Consider the following 22,831-nt stretch of genomic DNA (forward strand, 5'->3'; position numbering starts at 1 on the left):
ACCACCAACACCACAATTGACACTTAGGTTGCGCTGACTTAAGCATGATTTGGTTATGCATGCAAGAAACATACGATCGAATCTCAACAGAATTTATTTTTAGTTTGAATACAGTAGCACAATCGTGTTTTCACAGACATTTGTCGCGACATGTTGGTGTGAGGTGTCTGGTACTGTCCGTGCGCTATTGTGCGCATAGGCAGTGGACAACGCTGCCGTAAATACATATGTTTCTGTCTCTTCATATTCTACGCGATGACGAGGTGACTATTCACATGTGTGCGCATATATATGTTTGTATGCTTGTGCATTATTGAAGTTATACTCCTTTTTCTTTCGTTTGTCTTTCATTTCTGCGAATTCTCAACTATTTTGTGTGACTTTTGTTTGAAATACTCTGCGTTGGCCTTTCAGAATCACACAGAATCATTTCTGTGGTTTTTGAAATCGACCCACGAGAACGAGGTTATCGTTTTATCTAGGAGCGTGAGATTTAAGAAATTCATTTCTAATTTTGTCTTTTGGCATATTAGAAATGTTTCTTCGAAAATCGCTCGCTTACAAGGAATAAAACGACTTCTGAGTGTTGATTTTAATGAAAAAAGGTGCGTGTGGAGTCCCTACGCGCGGAAGAAGTTATACTTCTTGGTGATATTCAGAAGAAAAATGCGAAACAATTATACATACATATATTATGTCGTTTGCACATTTGTCTGTATGTTTGCGAAAGCAAATGTTTTACAAAAGCATATTTCTATACTTAAACAAAATTATTAGAACCATCGTATGTTTCTTACATGCATAACCAAATCATACTTAAGTCAGCACAACCTAAGTGTCAATGGTGGTGTTGGTGGTAAGCGCTTGGAAAGTCAAGATGCTACGAGTGCCACAGGTTCGAATCCCGACAGAATAAATTTTTAATTTTTTGCTTTTAATATCGTATACTATAAAAATAAATATTTTTCTTTATTTTAATTTCTATTAGTAAGAAAAAATTTATTTGTATAGTATACGATGTTAAAAGGCATACATCTTCTATCCTATCTTGTGTATCTGCACATGCTCATATGAGTGTATGTATACTAGGGTGGGTCGATTCCGGAATTTTTTCGATTCGGTATTTTTAATAGTGCGGAAAAGTTGCCTTAGTACTTCCTGATTCCAATGCAACTTTTTGTTTTGAGATCGGATTGCATCTTCAACCCGAACCTCGGCCTTGAAATTTCGGAAATTCGCCTAAAATCGTGAAGTTGTCTACCTAGCACCTAAAATACGCATCTCATGGCAAAAGTTATTTGTCACGTCATTTGCTACCGAAATGGTATATGTGATCATGGCCGTAGGACGAACCGTTCCCGAGATACGAGCGAAAAGGCTGCGCGCCACAGCGCAAGGTGAAAATCGGCTTGCGGCCACACTTCTTGACGTTGATTTCGCCGAGTGCTATCACTCACATTCATTCACCTACGGCAAAGAACACGTTCGGATAGGTCTCCACACAAATATTTTTTCATCGAGTTCCTTCACTGTTGTAGGTGATTTCGCCGAGTTCTATCACTTACATTCATTTTCCTGCGCCATACGACACGTTCGGACTGATCTCCGCATAAATATTTTTTCATCGAGTTCCTTCACTCTTGTCGTTGATTTCGCCAGGTGCTATCACTTATATTCTCTCAACAAAACACAGAACTCAAAATGTCTGTATCTAAATTTAAATTTAGACAGAAATGTCCTGTGTTTGGCATATATCCGTACAATCTCTCTGAGTCCCAGTTACCTACTTACCAGGATGTTCTTTTGTGTTATCAGTTTGAAAGATTTGGTATAGGGCGACTCCGAGGCGACAACTATGAACCTAGGAGTAAAGAGGTTACAGAAATAGTTGCAAAAAAGGTTGAAAATACTTTCAAAAAGTCATCTATTCCGATAGTTTCACACCAGAGTTGTACAAATGCTCACCACATACCATAAGAAATTTCTGACTCTTAAAAAAATGTTTTTAAGGAACCCAATAGGTTTGAGCTCTAAAAGAGACGACTTTGTCTCTTCTGCCGGAAAATTATTTGACATCGCTGCTTGTAAATGCATTTATTTTTCTTCTTGCACTTGTCCAAAGGAAAGGAAAGTTCCTATCAATGAACAACCATTTCTCTTGGACCAGAGAACCACAAGAATTGGTCGCATTGGAAGTGTTGATCTACCTGAAACAAAAAAGATTACAAAGAAAAATGAACGTAAAGAAAAGCTTTCAAAACGTCATTCAACATCAACACTTACCAGAAAAGTATCAGCTAGAACACGTGACCATTCAGATCAGCCAGACTCTCATACAGACGACAAACATGTAGGCGCGTCGCACATTGATTCTTCGAAAAACGATGGTGATGATGAATTTTCTCTTCCATCCTCTAAAACCAAACAAAACACACTAGTATTACAACACACTGCTTTAGCTGCCCAAAGATTTGGAGTAAGTGATAGAGCAGCGGCCTTGATTGTTTCATCGGCTTTTCTGGATGCCAAAAAAGCAGGTTTGATAACAGAGGATCAGGCTAGCTTTGTCACTGACAAATGCAAGATTAGTCGGGCAAAAAAAGTGTTGGTGTTAAGCTCCAGAACACCGAAAGTATTGACTCCGTATATGGGCTGTATTTTGACGGCCGCAAAGACAATACACTTACACAAGTCAGCGAAGGTGAAAAGTACTACCGCGACACTGTCAAAGAGGAACATATTTCTCTTATAGCGGAACCTGGTTGTCATTACTTTGGCCACGTCACTTCTCCTTCCGGGTCAGCTGAGGATGAGACGCAAGCTATATGGCAACATTTACAAGACAATTCAGTTGATGTGGAACATCTAGAAGTTGTCGGTGCTGATGGCACCAACACGAACACAGGTTGGAAAGGTGGAATCATTCGGAAACTAGAAGAAATAATAGGTAGGCCATTACAGTGGGTTGTTTGTCTTCTACATTTCAACGAACTTCCATTCCGTGCTCTTTTCGAACACATAGATGGTGTCTCAAAGAGTCCAAATACATTCTCTAGCGACATAGGTAAACTGCTCCCTGATTGTGAGAAGTTGCCTGTTGTCAAATTTGAAAGTTTTCCATCCTGCCAATTACCTTCTGAGGTTATTAATCCCCAACCCAACTTAGCACAGACCAAGCTTATCTCTATAAAATATCAGAAGCTGTTATTTCCGGTCAATGTTCCTCAGATTTAGCGTCGATGCATCTAGGTAACATGTGCAAATCTCGCTGGCTCACCTGTGCAAATAGAATTCTGAGATAATGCATTTCTACTGACAAACCAACAAAGGAAATAAAGATTTTGGTCAAGTACATACTTACAGTTTACTCACCTTTGTGGTTCTCAATAAGATTCAACAGTTCAATCAAAGATGATACTTACCCGCTAAACTGCGCAAGGTTGTCGATTCATCCATTCAACAGAATGCTTTCTTTGCTCTTCCAGAAAACATTCTCCTTAGTATGATGACTGACGAACGGATAGAAGTCAGAAAGTTGGCCCTTGACCGTCTTCTGGCAGCCAGAGAAGCAGAGTCTGACACCATAAATGGAAGAGTTAGATGTAATAAAGTGCCAAAGCTGAATTTCAAAGCTAATACTTATTACGATATGATTAACTGGAAGACTATTACCGTGACTGTTCCACCAGTTCTTTGTTCAGTTTCTAACGAAGAACTCATAAAAAGGCTGTCGGGAGACACTGCAGAGGTATGGAAATTTAGTGAATTCCCCTCTCACACCGTGGCAGTCGAGAGAATCGGCAAATTGGTGACAGAGGCATCTTCTAAAGTTATTGGCCCCCAATCTCGTGATCTTTTTATACGCTCTACACTGAAATCTAGGCAACAAGTGCCAAAGTTTAGTACAAAATCTGATTTTATCAATAAATTTGACACAGATTCAGACTAAAACAAGCCTGACATATGGTTGGTTGGTTGGGTTGGGCTTGGGAGGAACCCGAAGAGCAGCTACCTCTGCGCGGTGGGTTCTGGGTGACCAATACAGGTTAGTTGAGAGCTGCAACAATTTTGACCTTGCGCAGTGGCGCGCCGCCTTTTCGCTCGTATCTCGGGAACGGTTCGTCCTACGGCCATGATCACATATACCATTTCGGTAGCAAATGACGTGACAAATAACTTTTGTTTTATACATTTTGCCATGAGATGCGTATTTCAGGTGCTAGGTAGACAATTTCACGATTTTAGGTGAATTTCCGAAATTTCAAGGCCGAGGTTCGGGTTGAAGATGCAATCCGATCTCAAAACAAAAAGTTGCATTATAATCAGGAAGTACTAAGGCAACTTTTCCGCACTATTAGAAATACCGAATCGAAAAAATTCCGGAATCGACCCACCCTAATGTATACGCATGTGCGCGCATTGACTTCCATGTTCATACATTCATATATACTTATTTGTACATATATTTGCATACATTTCCGAACAAATAAATCACAAGCATACAAACATACATACGCGTACACATATGAATATGTCACCAATCCGGCAGCCAAATTGGCGAAGAACAAAAGAGAGATGATTACGCTGCATATTCTCTTCCGCAACGAAGAGACGGAACTACTTTCTGAGTCAAAATTCCTCCATTTAGACTTTGCTTTATTCTTCATTTTATGTACATAATAAATTTATAAAATGTGAATTTAAGTTTTCTAGTTTTCTTTCATGCAAAATGATATGCATTTCTGAATGTCACTAAGAAGTAAAACTTCATCCGCGCGTAGGGACTCCACGCACCTTTTTCTTTAACACAAGGGAATTCCCATTCTTGGTTTTTATTTTACTGAACAAATGTAAAATAGAAAAGGGAATCCCCAAGTTGTATTTAAGTTTTTGTTTTGCCATATTTTTGGTGTTTTTGTCATTCGTATGTGAAATTTGATACGCGTGGACATATTTTGCTAGACTCTACCGAAAACTAAAAATAACTTACTAAAAATGTTAAATAAACGTAAAAACGCACTTTATCTTTGGAAACCAGAGTAAAGATATTGGAAAAGCTGGACAAAGGAGTTCAAGGGAATCGTCTAGCGCTAGATTTCAACGTGAGCAAATCTGTCATCAGCTATATCAAGTCAAATAGGTCATCTATATTAAATGCTGTTTCCAACACTTTTCAGGAAGCATCAGATAAAACTATGCATAGTGTCGAATATCCGAAAATGGAAAGTCGTCTTTATGAGTGGTTTTTAAAACAACGCGAAAGGAAGTGTACATTGACAGCAACAATATTAAAGGAAAAAGCTAAACAAATTTTTGGTGAAGAATACCCCGATAAAAATAAAAATGCATTCCGAGCAAGCGATGGATGGTTCACTAAATTTAAAAAGCGCCGCGGCATTCGTTTTTTAAAAATTGGTGGCGAGATTCTTTCTAGTGATATTGCCTCGATCACTCCATTTATTCACAGATTCCGTGCAAAATTCACTGAGATGGGGTTAATAGAGTCGCAATTATATAATGTGGACGAAACCGAATTATTTTATCTTCCTACCATATAAAACATATGTCTCTGCTTGTGAAAAAAGTGCGCCTGGATACAAAATTCAAAAAGAACGAATTTCAATTTTACTTGGTTCAAATGCTGATGGCTCTCACAAATTAGTGCCCTTAGTTTATTATTTATTAATAAGTAAGAGGAAATAATTTTGCTTTTAATTTCTTTAATTTTAAAATATTTTTTTTTGTTTACAGGTCATCCAGTTTTCTCAAAAAAATAACTTGCCTCCGAAGGCTCTTTTGCTTATTGATAACTGCTCTGCGCATGCACCGATTGAGCATGATAGCAACATATTATAGTTGCATATTTCTTGCCGCCAAATGTGACAGCAGCTGTGCAACCAATGGATTAAAATTAACAACAACTGTTAACAAAACTTGTTTACAGAAGTAAGTTACTTGCTGAAATAATAGCTGAAGGTGGTGCACCGAATAGTCTGTTGAAATCCCATTCCATCCGAAAGGCAATAATATTTCTGAAACAAGCTTGGGATGAGATAATGCCAAAAGTGATGAGGAATTCTTGGTCAAAGTTGTTAAATTGGAACTATGACCAATACGACAGCGATGATGATGTGCCACTAGCACAGTTGCTTAACAAAAATGAGGACTGCAATGAAGCTCTCCAATAAATCAAACTCTTTTAGCAGAAATTGATCCAAACAATTTCATGTGTATTGCTGACATCGAGAAATGGAATGAAGATGAGTTTGAAGACCGAACTGATGATGACCTAAGTAGCGATGATGAGTTTTCTGATAGCAGTGAAGACGATGTTGTTGATGACACACCAGTTATTTCAAATGTTATAGCTATTGAAAGCGTTAACAATTTAATAAATTGGTGCAACAAGAGTGAATTGTCTTCAAGTAAGCACATGGCCAATCTTTTGGCCCTCCGATATTGTTATATCGGATTTAAAGAAACCAAAAAAACAAACAAATATTACTGATTATATGTCAAATAAAAATTAATTTTGAACTGAGCCCTTATCCTGAATTTTTAATTAATTTCTGAAATTTTTAGTTGTTTTTTTAATGGAGTGAATTGTTATGTTTTTAAATAAAATAAGAAAAGAAATAAAAAAAAAAGTTTTTATGTAGTTTTTGGAAGTGGCTTAACTCTTAGTTTTATTATTCACGTTAAAAAACCGTCCAGAAATTAGAACACTTCGGAAATTAGAACTACCCCAAAAACAAAGTGGTTCTAATTTCCGAGCGTCTACTGAATATAGTTCTGAGCATAATTTGTATTCAATGCTCAGCTCTGTTCAAGCGCAACTGTTAAAATGTCTCCTGCCGAGCAGGCAGTGGTAAAACTCATCCATCTCTACCGAGTTAGCCAAAAATATTTTTACGTTCTCCGCACCGTGAACCTTTTCTATGATAAACGTTCTCTGATATAGAGAAGGTTCACCGCGTTGCCAAATTTACGTTATTTCATTTTTTGGAGGGGTACTCTTTTCTATTAGAGAATATTTAACAGGAGGGTGGAAAATAACAGAATTGAGCATTTTCAGTGATAAATGAGAAAAATTATGTAATTTCAATGTTTAGAAATGTACGCTTACAATAAATTCGCATATTTATAATACGCAAGCGACCATGTGTATAATTTATAGATATTCTCCATATATTTGATAACAAAGCTCATTAGTATATATGTATGTATGTGCAATTTGACCTATTTAATGATAAATTCCATTGAATCTGTTGGAATTTATAATAAAGTCATATTTCCATTATTACCTAAATAAATATAAATAAATACATACATATATTATACATACATACATATATTGGGCATTAGAGATTTTGATAACATTTTGAAGACCAAGCCGACGCAAATATTCGCATATGGATGTAATTATGTATACAGTTGTATAAACAGATTTTTAAAAGCCATACCCGTAATGATAATTTTTTTTTTTGTAAAATCCCGTTTTGATAAAATCTAAAAAGTCATATGTATATAATTACATATGTGTGCAAGTTAATAAAATACTTTTTATTTTAGTTTTTTAAAAAAGGATTTTATTTTATTATATAATTTTTTCCGTTTAGTCACGATTACTCGTTGGGAAGACTATGTCTTCTTAGTCCAACATTTTTGTCAACCGCACTTATTAACTACCACTTAATTACTGAATTGAAACTTATGTTAAAAATTATTTATTGGAATTAAAAGTGTGTGAGCAGCGATCATCACATGCACTTTTGGGTCGCGCGTGCAACGATCGGAAATGGGTTAAACAAAATTTGGGACGTAAATATGAAATGATAGTCAGCCAAAGTATAGCAAAAATATGCTTATACGTTTCGTGATAATTATTAAGAAATGTAAATATGTTTGTGAGAAACGTAAATTTGTTTAGTGTTAACTCCTCCCTTCTTAATTTGATTGTCCTCAATCACTTTAGAACGAGGGTGTTTAAATGAGGTTAGCCTGCCCCCACTCTATCCGGGACAACTGGCGCACACTAATAAAAGACAGCTCAATTCACCATCTGATGACACCATATTAATACATTACCACTCAACACAACTCACCACACCTCTACATCAATCAACACACTCAACTAAAAGAATGGGTAAAGGGAAAGCGGACACATTCGGTTTTTACATTTCGCACATCAACATCTTTTTTTGGACTTGCTTATCGACACTGTGCCGCACTTGTCACGATTTATACCAGCCGCGCATCAACGATCGCTTCATATTTTCGATTCTACACTGCGCCGCGGATTTCCCACTTTTTGCTTCATCATCGTTCCGCCTGCTCCGACTTACAGCGATCCAACGTTTCTACCTAATATATACATGCGAGATATTTTCGCAAACCATTGCACTATAAACAAACAATAATTTTAAATAAATTTTACCTTTTGACCAAATAACCTTTTTTTCATTTTAAACACTCGCGCGAGTGTAAGTGAATATTGAAATCAGTGGTCTGTATTCCCCAATAAATTGGGTCAGTAAATAAACATGGTCCTTCGAGCCTTAACCAAAGGCACCTTCGGTTTGACACAGTCAAATTAAAAACAATAGAAATTCACATAAATTAATATAATAAAAATAATAACCAAATTTGGTGACAAAAAACAAACAAAGTGCGAGATTATAATGCAGTGACACACAAAAAAAACTATATGTGCTTAGTCTATTATTACACGAGGCGACAAAAGTTGCTAATTCTCGGGCGATTCTCTTTTGCTGTCGCCCATTACCTTCACACGAGCAACTTGTGTTGCGCAACTCTCTTCGAGTTTTTTTCTCATTCTCTTTCACTTTACTTTAACCCATTGTCTACTCTTTACTTTAACCCATTGTCGTTTCTTTTTCCTTATGGGTATTTGGGCCACTCTATCACATATATTAATCAGTTCTGACAATTAAGAAATACATTTTATTTATAATTCAAAATGAAAACAAAGATTATATGACAGAATTTCACATACATATGTCACCCTTTTCACTATCGTCTGAATCAATTTGTATGGCTTTCTCCATACATTTCACAATATCTTTAATTAATTCGAATTTTTCGTCATACTCCATTTTCTAAAATATTTAAATTATAAAGGGTGATTTTTTAAGAGCTTGATAACTTTTAAAAAAAAAAAACGCATAAAATTTGCAAAATCTCATCGGTTCTTTATTTGAAACGTTAGATTGGTTCATGACATTTACTTTTTGAAGATAATTTCATTTAAATGTTGACCGCGGCTGCGTCTTAGGTGGTCCATTCGGAAAGTCCAATTTTGGGCAACTTTTTCGAGCATTTCGGCCGGAATAGCCCGAATTTCTTCGGAAATGTTTCTTCCATGGCTTATTTCTGTAGACTTTAGACTTGACGTAGCCCCACAAAAAATAGTCTAAAGGCGTTAAATCGCATGGTGGCCAACTTACGGGTCCATTTGAAGTTCCCTCAAAATGGCCATAGAATCGCGAGCTGTGTGGCATGTAGCGCCATCTTGTTGAAACCACATGTCAACCAAGTTCAGTTCTTTCATTTTTGGCAACAAATTCAACCAGAAATGAGCCTCATCGCTGAACAAAATTTGTCGGACGTAAAGCGCGAAACACATTTCGAACCGAACACTGATTTTGGTTATTATGTATATTTGTATACATATTTGCAAATTACTTGCCAAAAGATGAAATTAAATTTTTTAAATATATTCAAAATATTAATTTAAAAAAATATACTCAAATGCAACTATGTACTACGAAAGAAAGAACATGAATGCCGAAAAACGTCGCAGCGAACTGCTACGAATAAGAACACAAAGCGAGTTGCTGAATACTGGAAACTCGGCGCGATTCTCCTCTCCTCGTCGCCCCCTCGCCTATAAACCAAGAGTTGCCGAGACAAAAGTTGCTGCGTGTAATAAGCGAGTTACATACAACATACTGATATATACAAACAAACAACAACATAAAGGGTGCAGTGCAAAAACAAAAAAAAATTGTGCAGTGACCCAACAATAACAAAAATAAAAATAAATTACATGAAAAATCAAAATATACAAAACAGTCAACAGGTACAACAAAAAACAAACAGACATACGGGCGCGAAACCATAAAACAAAACATAAATAAAAACAAAGTTAAACACAAATCGGGCCCGAAAAACTAAAGCACTTTAAAGCAAAACAAACATTCGGGCGCGAATAATACACAAAACAGCGGTAACCACAAGGAATCTCCGTAGGCGGCAGTAAACAACAGGAGTGGAGAAAGGAAATTAGAGCAAAACGGCCAGGCACTTCAACACATACATATGTATATACATATATACATACATATGTACAGTAACTCCAAAATCAGAGTGAGAGTATTAAGTTCACATTTTACTTATTAAATCCACATACATATGTATGTAACACCAAATCCGTGTATAAATATAATACGGTTAACAAACAGTTGGTAAAATATGTATATACATATTCCCAAACATTTATATACATAACTAAAATATTTATCGAATGCCTATAAGTTAAGCTTACCGGCAATGCCCTTTATGTTTAACAAAACAGTAAGCAGGATTGCAAAAATTAAATAAGCAAAAGCATAAACGAACAAAAAAAAAGAGAGAAGCAAAAATACATACATACATATATGTAAGCATATTTTCTTACTTCTCTATGCATACTTTTAACATACATACATACTGCATATGCATATGTTGATATCAACAAAATTAACAAAGCGCATAATAAACAATTTGTCTTACAACCCGACAAACATACATAAAGTGCATATGGGAGCACTTCGCTTGCGCGCTCTAGTTAATACATGACTTACACTGAACCCAACTGATAATAGCTACCACACATATACTTACATCTGCCTAGCAATAAGCTGAAATCACTTACTATAAGATAACACTATTCAAATAACTAAACTAATTGTCATCCACATCAGTACTTTTCCACAATAGAATAGAAACCACAAAACTACAACTGATAAATATATTACTTTGAAGCTAAGTTTTTTGTATAAATACAAGCACCCGCTTGTATACAACATCTTTTCTGTTCATAAAATTCACACTGTTTAAGTGATTAAATAAAGATCGCTCTACGGAGCTAAAAATATATTTTTTAGAAAATAGTAAAGTGTAAACTTTAATTGGCGCCCGAGCAGGGACACACTAATAAAAAGGAATCAGAATAAATTCCTTAACAAGTGAAGGATATAAAAACATATCCTAGGAAAGTGTCCCAAAACTAAAAAGGACCTGTCAACAAAAAAGGATTCGATACAAAAATCCTTCAAGGACAAGAAATAAGGTTGAATCCAGTAACTAAAATTCAAGCAAATTTTCAAAACGGTTCAAAACTTAAAAACAAAACAAGAAAAAACAAAATAAAATGGCACAACAAGTAGCAGAGATCCAAGCACTCCAAGCGATGGTACTTGATTTGCAGAGGAAATTCGCCGAAGCTCAAATAGGTAATACACCAATAATAGAAGCCCAGGATGAAATCTGTACATACACTGATCCCAAAGAAGTCGACTTAGGACTCTTCAAATCAGCAATAACAGTGTTTAGTGGAGATTATCACGAATACAGAAATTGGAGAAAACTAGCAATAACTCTAATGAATAATGTGAAAATATTTCGTGGACAAAACATTTACACTAAAGCCCTGATCCTTCTCAAAGGAAAGATCACAGGACGAGCTGCACAAATCCTCATCAACAACAACACAAAGCTAAACTTCGATGAAATCATAGACCGCCTAGACGACTCTTATGCAGATCAACGCCCACTCTATGTACTCGAGGAAGATATGATGAGAATACGACAAGGAGAAAAATCTCTCCACATATACTATGATCACCTGAACCAAGCACTCAACGGAGTATTATCCAAGATAGAAATGTCACACAAAAATGAATTTGTGATAGAAGCTCTATCAAAAGAAGTGCAACTAAAAGCGATACGTACATTTATCGCAGGGTTAAAAAGTACAGCAACAAAAATCGCACTGTACTCCAGAAATTGCTCAAACCTGATGGAAGCCTACGGTATAGCAAGGACCATGCAACATGACACTCATTAACACCAATTGGAACACATACCCAGAACATACCAGAAGAATCAGCAACAATGGCAGAGACCACAAATATACCCACCTCTTCAACCAACTTTCGTGCAACAAACACAGCCAGTGGTACCAATGGATGTAGATCCTTCCTCAACAAGATTCAGAAGACAACCATACAATCCACAACCACCACAATTTCAGCAGACAAGCAGACAAACACCGAATCCCTTCAAAACAGTAATGCAACGAGTAGGAGAACAATTCAAGAGAAGCAGAGACGAATTATCAAATATAAATCAACGCAAAGCGCAGCGGATCAACCAAATGAGTGATGCAGAAACTAATGAAGATAACATATCACTCTACAATGAAGCAGCTAGCGTAAGTTATAAAAATACTAACCAACAAAAACATCTTTTATAAGGTATCACGGTCTTCCTACCCTAAGACACACTGCACCAAACAAAAGATTCGCGTACATATTGATAGATTCTGGTGCCACAAGTAGCTATGTGAATAAAAATTATCCATTTGCAGAAAGAATTAAATTAGACAAACCTATTAAATTCAATACATTACATGGAACTTCAGTAGTTACCCACAAAAGAGAAATTAATCTCGTAGGATTTGACTTAGATTTTTACGAAACAGAAGAATTAAAAGAATTTGATTTAATATTAGGAGAAGATTCCTTAAGAAAAATGAAAGCAAAAATAGATTTATTCGAATATTCTATAACATTTAAAAAATATCTGAACAAGTAAAGGAACAAATTAATTATACTATAGGAGACAAAACTTATGAAAAAGAAATAAAAGAATTAATGAATAACAATAATAACAATGAACTGTTACCTTTTACAACCACAATACAAGCAAAGATCAGGACTGAAACCAGAGAACCTGTTTGGGTACGACAATACCCCTATCCATATGCGGATCAGGACTTTGTTGAAAAGGAAATACAGAAGCTGTTAAAAAATAACATTATACAAAAAAGTAAAAGCCCATATAACTCACCAATATGGACGGTCTCAAAAAAAAAGGATTAGATGAAGAAGGTAAACAGAAAAAAAGAATGGTTATAGACTTCCAAAAATTAAATAAACAAACGATAGCAGATAGATACCCTATTCCAGATATAACTATGACTCTCCAGAATTTAAGGAAAGCCAGATACTTTACAACAATTGACATAGAATCAGGATTCCACCAAATTATGATAAAACCAGAAGACAGAGAAAAAACCGCATTTTCAGTCAATGGAGCCAAATATGAATTCCTTCGCCTACCGTTCGGCCTAAAGAATGCTCCAGCCACATTTCAAAGATGTGTCGACGACATACTGAGACCCTTTATTGGAAAATGTGCATATGTATATATCGACGATGTATTAATTTACTCTACTGACCCAAAGCAACATATTAAAGACATCACTAATATTATACATTCCCTACATGCAGCCAATATGAAAATCTCAGAGGAAAAATCTAATTTTTTCAAACAAAAACAGAATTCTTAGGACATATCATAAACAATGGAAGAATTACAGTAGATCCAGGGAAAATCGAAGCTATAGATAGGTATAAAATTCCGGAAACACTAAAGGAATTACGATCATTTTTAGGACTAGCAATAAAGGGTTTGATTTAACCACAGATTCTAGTAACTACGCAATCGGAGCAGTACTAAGCCAAGGAAGAAATCCTATATCATTCATATCAAGAACATTGACGAAAACGGAACAAAATTATTCTACAAATGAAAAGGAAATGTTAGCCATAATTTGGGCATTACAGAAATTTAGAAATTATTTATACGGAATAGCAGACCTAACTATATACACAGACCATCAGTCTTTAATATTTTCCATATCAGAAAAAAACCCGAATACTAAATTAAAGAGATGGAAAAATTTGATAGAGGAATACGGTGCCAAGCTAAAATACAAACCAGGGCATGAAAATATTGTAGCAGACGCTTTATCACGACAAATAAACATAATGTCAGATAAGTCAATGCACTCAGCTGAATCATCCGCACCAAGAAACATAAAAATGATAGCAAAACCTTAAATTCATTTCAAACCCAAATTATTTTAACACCGTCACAAACAAACGAAAAAACAGCAACAACTATATCCGCAACACGAACGATTCGAAATAAAATATAACACTGAAGAATATATGATTCAAACATTAAAACAAATAATGAAACCTAAAATAGTAACAGCATTCCACACTGCCTTAGAGACGTGGCATAAACACAAAGAAAAGATAGCAAACATATTTTCAACCTACTACAAAGTATTTACACAAAATAAACTACACGATATAATAGAACAAAAAGATAGGGAAAATATATTAGACTTTACACACAAGAGAGCACACACAGAAACTCTCTAAACAACTACATATAAAGAAATATTAGAAACTTGTTATTGGCCAACACTAAAACGAGACACAGAAAAGATAGTGAAAAATTGTGTCAACTGCACGGAGAATAAATATGAAAGGAAACCAATTAAACAATTATTAGGAAAAAGCCCAGTACCAAATACTCCAGGCACATCAGTACAGATGGACATATTTTATATAAATGGCAAAAGTTATCTCTCTTCTATAGATAGGTTCTATAGATAGGTTTATACGCATATTTTCGTAAATTAGGAAGTAAACTACATTTTCATGAAATAATAGAAGAAGTGTTATCACAAATTTTTCCGAACTGTACCGAACTCATGACCGATAATGAAAGCATATTCGTCGGCATAGGCACAACCGCATTATTAAATAAATTACAAATTAAACACGAAATGACAGCAAATAATCATTCAACTTCCAACGCACAAGTACATAGAAAGGTTACATTCAACGATATTAGAAATCGCGAGGACTTTAGCTAACGACAGAACTACAACTACGGAAGAAGAAATATTCTCAACAGTCAAGGAATATAACAGGACTATTCATTCGGTGATAAAGGAAAAACCAGTAGACTGATTTTTTAATCAAAAGGAAATTAACGAAAAAGTGAAAAATAATATAGAAAAAAACCAAGAACGTATGTTAGAATACCATAATAAAAAAAGAAGCCAAAAAGATTTTAAACCGGTACAAATAATTTATGAGAAAAGTAGTAGAAGACAAAAATATAACAAAAGATATATTAAACACATAGTAAAAGAAAATAAAGAAAATACGGTGCTTACAACGAAAAATAAACTAATACACAAAGATAACATACGAAATGTACTACCCGATAATAATATTAATAATTCTAGTGAACAAATCACTACAATACCAAATAACTAATGTGGAAAATAAAAAAATTATATTAACCGAGACATATCCGTCATACATTTATAATGAATCAGATTACTTATATCACATGATAAACTTAACAAAAATTTTAGAACATTATGACACACTCTCAACATTAGCTAAAAACTCTCCGGAATTACATAGGGACATAGCCTTAGTCAACAGAATAGAAGTGTTAAAAAATCAATTAATAATTAGAAGAAAGAAAAGGAGCATAAATTTCTTAGGATCAGCACTTAACTTTATAACAGGCCTACCAGATCATGACGATATGACAAAAATAAAACAACAAATTAATGATATAGTAGAAAATAATAATAAACAGAGGTTAATCAACACTCACTTCGAAAAACTGTTGGAATCCTTTAATTATAAAACAATTCATCAACAAGTAATGGTACAAGAAATACTCAAAGAACTTGAAGACTTAACTTTAACAATCAATTTCGCTAAAAATAAAAACTTTTACTCTGCATCGTTAAACACGGAAGATATAGAAAAAATTATTAAATTAGAGAATTCAGACATTCCTGTAATAAATATAATGGAATATTCAGATATACACACTTGTAGAATTAATAACACATTTATTATTATATATAAATACCCTATAATTAAACTGAAATGTGAAACATACGATATTACACCAATAGCATATCGACATGGGAAGTTACAATTAGACAATAAAGTATCTAAATGTAAAAACGAAATAAAAAGAATTAACAAATGTAAAAATATTTTATCAAAATTTATATGTCAAGAAACTAAAACAGATACTTGTACAATACCAATGTTATTAAACCTCAAAGCACAATGCAATGTAAAAGAAGAATCAAATGAAGAAATAATTGAAATAAATGAAGGAAATATTATAATAAATGGAAAAAATAAAATAAATAATGAAACTATCACAGGAACATACCTAGTGCAGTTTAAAGAAAATATAAAATTAAATAATATAACATTTCACAATCAAAACGAGGAATATTTTTTAATTTCTGTCACAAGAAGAAAATAATATTAAAATCCTAGATATATTAGAATCAAACTCAAAATATAAATTTAATAACATTGAAAAAACGAAGAACACCCAATACAAAACATATTTGTAACCCTAATAATTATATGTATACTAGCTACAACAATATACTTAAGTTTTAAATTGTATTATGCCATATTGAAATGTAAAACTCTAAAACTTAAAGAAAATCAACAAAAAAGATATGAACAAATGCTGAAGGCTCAAGGATTGGAGCATCTCATAAAGAAAGATGCAATCACCAGCGTATAAAAAGATCAGGAGATCTTTTCAATAAAGGAGGGGGGAGTTAATACATGACTTACACTGAACCCAACTGATAATCGCTACCACACATATACTTACATCTGCCTAGCAATAAGCTGACATCACTTACTATAAGATAACACTATCCAAATAACTAAACTAATTGTCATCCACATCAGTACTTTTCCACAATAGAATAGAAACCACAAAACTACAACTGATAAATATATTACTTTAAAGCTAAGTTTTTTGTATAAATACAAGCACCCGCTTGTATACAACATCTTTTCTGTTCATAAAATTCACACTGTTTAAGTGATTAAATAAAGATCGCTCTACGGAGCTAAAAATATATTTTTTAGAAAATAATAAAGTGTAAACTTTAATTCTCTCTTCCCAGTGCAAATATACATACATATAAATGTACATATAATCATACGGCATAAAATCTGACTGTAATTTAATACCCTACACCGGGTACTACATACTACTTTATTAAAATTATAAATTTTTATTAATTTTCCATAAGATAGGGTAATTATCGTAATTTTCCGTAAATAACTAAACGGAACGGTAAAATAAAACTCAGAGAATACGTTTATTGAAACGAATACAAAAAAATCAGTTTCACAAAATATAAATAAGTTTCTGAACACAACCAAAAAAAAATATATCTATATAAATAAAAATGAATCGCCAAAATGTATGTACGCTCATAACTTTCATACGACTGAACCCAATTTGATAATTCTTTTTTTAAAATGTTCGTTGAGGTTCAGAGATGGTTTATGCGGAGAAAAAAATTCGAATAATTGCCGGAAAACCGCTGAAAACAGCCCTTTTCTTTTTCTCATACAAACGAATGAATGTTTGTTCGTTAGCAACGCTAAGAGAACGGCTGAACTAATATTGATGAAATTTTAAGAGGTTGTTCGTCGTGGATCGGGAAAGGTTTAGAAATAAAGAACCTGTATGTCTTTCATGAGGAAAAGTCGGAAAATTGAATAATTCAAAAAAGTTAATTTTTTCCATACAAATTTTTTCATTAAATTTTTTTGTTTTGTTTTTCAATTATTTAAATCTTTCAAATTTGGCGTTTGCTTCAAAAATTTTTGAAAATTATTTCGTGAAAATGTTATGTGTTTTTCACACAAAGTGATCAATTACAGCTTGAAATTTGTCACGATGCCATGAAGAGATCGCGCTTATATCGGCCGGCATTCTTTTTGGCATCAACATACATTAGCAGCCCAAGCCACATGAACGAGTACTCCCAGGATGCGATGATATGCGTGCGGTATTATGGGTCGCGATCAATCAGAAAGCGATCGTCACGATGTCATAGCACGACTTTTCAACAGCTTCGATGAACATTATCTTGAAGCAATGCATATATGGTGCTGTTAGATGCTAGATGTACTCTGTTGAGTGGCAAAAGAGAGGTTTTCCGCACGCACACATTCTTCTTTGGATGGTGGAAGGTGGTTACACCAGATCAAATTGATGAAATCATTCAATAATGCGGCAATTCCTGATGCAAAGAAAGATCCAGTATTATACGAAGTGATGAAAACCAATAAGGTTCATGGACCTTGCGGACACCACAACCCCACTTCGGTTTGAATGTCTGCCAATAAATGCACGAAACAGTATCCACGTACTTTTCTTTCGGAAACACAAACTAGAAATGGTGGATATCCACTCTATCGGCGTTGCTCACCAGACGACAATGGCAGAACATTTAGCATTCAATTAAGAGGCGTGAGTATCGAAGTTGACAATACATGGATCGTACCATATTCGCCACTGTTGTCTAATTCACATTCAAAACTCATATCAATGTTGGTTATTGCAGTTTGGTGTAATCGTTAAAATACGTTTGTAATTACGTCACCAAAGGAAGCAACATGACGGTTATTGGTCTTGATACGTAAACTGCAATAAAACGCAAAGAGTGTATTTCATCCCAGCGAGTACAGTATAGCCAGTGGAAACATCGCCAGCAACAAAATTAACATTGACGAGTTTTTTCTCAACTTGAGTCAGTGATTCGTTTGTGAGAACATTGCTCTATTTGGAAATGCCTTGATATTATGCATGGAATGCATCGCCGAAGAAATAGGTACGCAGAAAGCAAGGCCAACCAGTAGATTGACATCCAGGTGTCTTATCAACTAATGCATTAGGACGAATTTACGCAATCCACCCGAAAAACGACGATTGTTTCTACCTTCGGATACTATTGATTAATGTACGCGGTTCAACTTTATTTGAGACATTGCTTACTGTGAATGGTATATGGGAATATGTGCAAGTTTTGGAGAAGTAAGTCAGCAATTACAAATGCTGGAACACGCTAATCACTGGAATGAAAATGAAGCTCGCATACTTTTCGATATAAACCTCGACATTGTCAAAGACATTTTACATCGTCTTCGCTAAAAATTGGAAATGGTTCAATTTCGGTTGATACTTCCGGTGGTTCGATATCAATTCCATCTTCCCTTTATCAATTCACAAATGTTCGGACATTGGCCAAATTATCATAACTACGATTCCTTAAGTGCACGCACAATATTAGCTGCCAAAAATACCGATATTGTTGACTTCAACTGGAAGATTCAAAGTCAAGTTCAGGGAGACTTGCGCTCATACAAATCGATCGATCGTCTTGACTATGAAGACGACGCCGTGAATTATCCAGTGGTATTCCTAAATTCTTTGGACAGGCTTGGTATGCCACCGCATCATTTGCGTCTCAAAGTAGGATCTGTCGTTATTATGTTTTCTAATCTTCATGCGCCGAAACTGTGTAATGGAACCCGAGTGATTGTGACGCACCTATCGAGTACAAAGGGACAGAATGCTTGATCCTACGAATTCCTTTGAGTTCTAACGATTTGCCATTTCAGTTCAAACGTATTCAGTTTCCAGTGAAAATTGAATTTGAGATGACAGTCAACAGGATCTCAAGATAGTAGCATAGTGTGAGGCATAATTTTGGAAATGCTATGTTTTTCACATGGCCGTAGCAGAGAATGTAAAGTATAGAGAAGGTGCAAATCGAAATCTGTATGATGGTTCGATTGCGCGGCTAACAGAGCTGATAGATTTTTATTAGGGAATTCGCCGTGCTCGCTGCTATTTAGCATAATTGAGCACGTGGAGTGGCAGAAACATATGTATATGACTGAAAAAAAAAAGAGAATTTGCTTCGTAGAAAAATATACAAAATATACAAAGGCACACAGAGAATGTAAAAAAGCATTCTCTGAGTGACATATGCACGCTTATGTTGTATTATGTGAACGCTTTTCGCATATGCATGCTTATATCTTTATATATATAAATCTTCTGACCGTGTGTTTGCCTTGGAATTGCTCCTAAACGGATGGACCGATTTTGATGAAATTTTGTGTGTACGTTCAAGGAGATTCGGGAATGGTTTATATTTACACTTTGGTCCACTGGAAAATTTTTTTTAAATTATTTTTTCATTTTTAATCAATTTTTAAATTTGGAATGTTTGACCGATGGATGGCGCTACCATCGCAGTATCCAATATTCAAACCTTAAATTGGCGTAAACGTGTATTAAACAAAACGATGCCAAAGAAAAAGGCGACATCTGTAGATCAAGTTTTTATCACATCGCTTAATATCTATAAAAGAAAGTGATGTTAGTTACTACGCTTATAACTAGAGAACGCCTGGACCGATTTCGGTGATTACCACCAATTCGGATAGGTCTCCTCCCAAACAAGGAGAATACTTTTTTTTTTAGGGTAATTCCAAAAAGTATCTTTTTTCCATAAACATTTTTTTTCAATTTTTGTTTGTTTTGTTTTTCAATATTTTGATTTGTAAATTATTTGAATAGTTCAATTTCGGTGGCTTGCTTTTTTATTCCGGCTATTCAAAAGAAAAATTATTCAGTAAAAACTTTACGTGCGTTTCACACAAAGAGGTCAATTGCAGATTGAAATTTGTTACGAAGCCACGAAGAGGTCGCCCTAATATCGGTCCATCAAAGTATGGCAGCCAAAGGCAAGGCAAGGCAAGAAGTACTCCCAGGATGCGGTGACATACGTGCGGAATTATGGATCGCGGTCAATAAGCAAGCGATCGTCACGATGTCACAGCACGACTTTTCAAACAACAGTTACGATGTTTCATGGAGTTTATCTTGAAGCAATGCATATATGGTGCTGTTAGATGCTAGATGTACTCTGTTGAGTGGCAAAAGAGAGGTTTTCCGCACGCACACATTCTTCTTTGGATGGTGGATGGTTGTCACACCAGATCAAATTGATGAACTCATTTCTGCGGAAATTAATGATGCAGAGAAAGATCCAGTATTATATGAAGTGATGAAAACCAACATGGTTCATGGACCTTGCGGACACCACAATCACACTTCGGTTTGTATGCCTGACAATAAATGCGCGAAACATTATCCATGTGCTTTTCTGAAACACAAGCTGGAAATGATGGATATCCACTCTATCGGCGTAAATATCGATGTTAACAACACATCAAAGTTGACAACACATGGGTCGTACCATATTCGCCACTTTGCGATCCGTTTGCGAGAACATTGCCCTATTCGAAATACGTTGATATTATACATGGGATGCATCATCGAAGAAATTGTTACGCAGGAAGCAGGGTCATCCAGTAGATGGACATCCAGGTGTGTTCTCAACTAATGCATTAGAATGAACTTACACAATCCACCCGAAAAACGAATGCCACTGAAGTTCACACACATTTCGCGATGATCAGCCTTTAAATCCGCGTTATGGGATACGACCAAAAATTACATTGCCGAAGACATTTTACATTGCATACGCTAAGAATTGGAAATGGGTCAATACTGATTGATACTTCCCATGGTCTGATATCAATCCCATATGCCGTTTATCAATTCACGAAAGATGGACTCATCACGAATGTTTATACGAACATTGGCCAAACTGTCGTAAGTACGATTCCTTGAGTGTACGAGCAATCTTAGCTGCCACAAATACCTATGTTGTTGACTTAAACTGGAAAATTCAAAGTCAAATTCCAGGAGACTTGCAATCATACAAATCGATCGATCGTCTGACAATGAAGACGACACCGTGAATTACCAGTGGAATTTGTAAATTCTTTGGAGAGGCCTGGTATGCCACCGCATCATCGCAATCTGATTGTGATGCACCTATCAAATATAAGGGACAGAATGCTTGATTCTATGGATTCTTTTGAGTTCTAACGATTTGCCAATTCGGTTCAAAAGCATTCCGTTTCCAGTGAAAATTGAATTTAAAATGACGATCAACAGAATAGTCGCATAGTGGGTGGCATACATTTGGAAATGCTATGTTTTTCACACGGCCAGATATACGTGGCGTGCTCAAGAGTTGGAAAACCATCTTCTCTGTACATTTACGCACTGAAACAGAAACAAAAAAATTTTTTTTATCAAGCTGCGTTACATTGAAGAAAAATGTAGACAAATAGCAAATAAATGATTATCAATAAGATATGAATTTTTGTCTTTTCATTTCAAAACACATAATTTCGCGCAGGACAACGGCTGCGGGGTCAGCTAGTTGTATTATATGAATAATTGTCACATATGCGTGATTATTTTATATTGATATTTATATTTCCGAAAAATGGTAAAAATTGTATGTGACAAAATTAAATAAAAAATAATTTTAAATAAATGATTATTTCAAAAATTATATTAATTTCGACTATTATAAAATGAACTTAAATGTGCTCATATAAACACTTCCATGCATTCCTTTCATTTCTTCAAAAAAAATTAATGACCTTCATGAAATATGCATATTCGCATTATTTCGTTATCATTTCCATATTTGTACCAATAGAATTTCTATGGCATATACATATGTATGTATATTATTTCTTTGGCACATTTGTATGTTTCCGAAAGCAAATGCGAGCCACATACATATGTATGTATGTACATACATGCATTCATAATAACATCCGCATCTCCGTCTTCACGGTCAACCAATGTCGTTTTGTCAAAGGGTCAAATGCTGAACACATTGAGCGGGGCAGACTGCAAGCGACATCTGTCAAATATTAAA

At 34.9% G+C, this 22,831-nt stretch overlaps 1 protein-coding gene and 1 pseudogene across 1 annotated transcript in view; one reads left to right on the top strand and one right to left on the bottom strand.

The window, feature by feature from the left end:
• The window catches only part of LOC125776669 (uncharacterized), a 532,635-nt gene that overhangs the window by 123,043 nt on the left and 386,761 nt on the right, over positions 1-22,831 (bottom strand). The window lies entirely within an intron of this gene.
• Positions 412-588, top strand: LOC125776896 (small nucleolar RNA U3; annotated as a pseudogene).

This window comes from Bactrocera dorsalis, chromosome 2, assembly GCF_023373825.1.
Source record: "Bactrocera dorsalis isolate Fly_Bdor chromosome 2, ASM2337382v1, whole genome shotgun sequence".
Taxonomy (NCBI): Eukaryota; Metazoa; Arthropoda; class Insecta; order Diptera; family Tephritidae; genus Bactrocera; species Bactrocera dorsalis.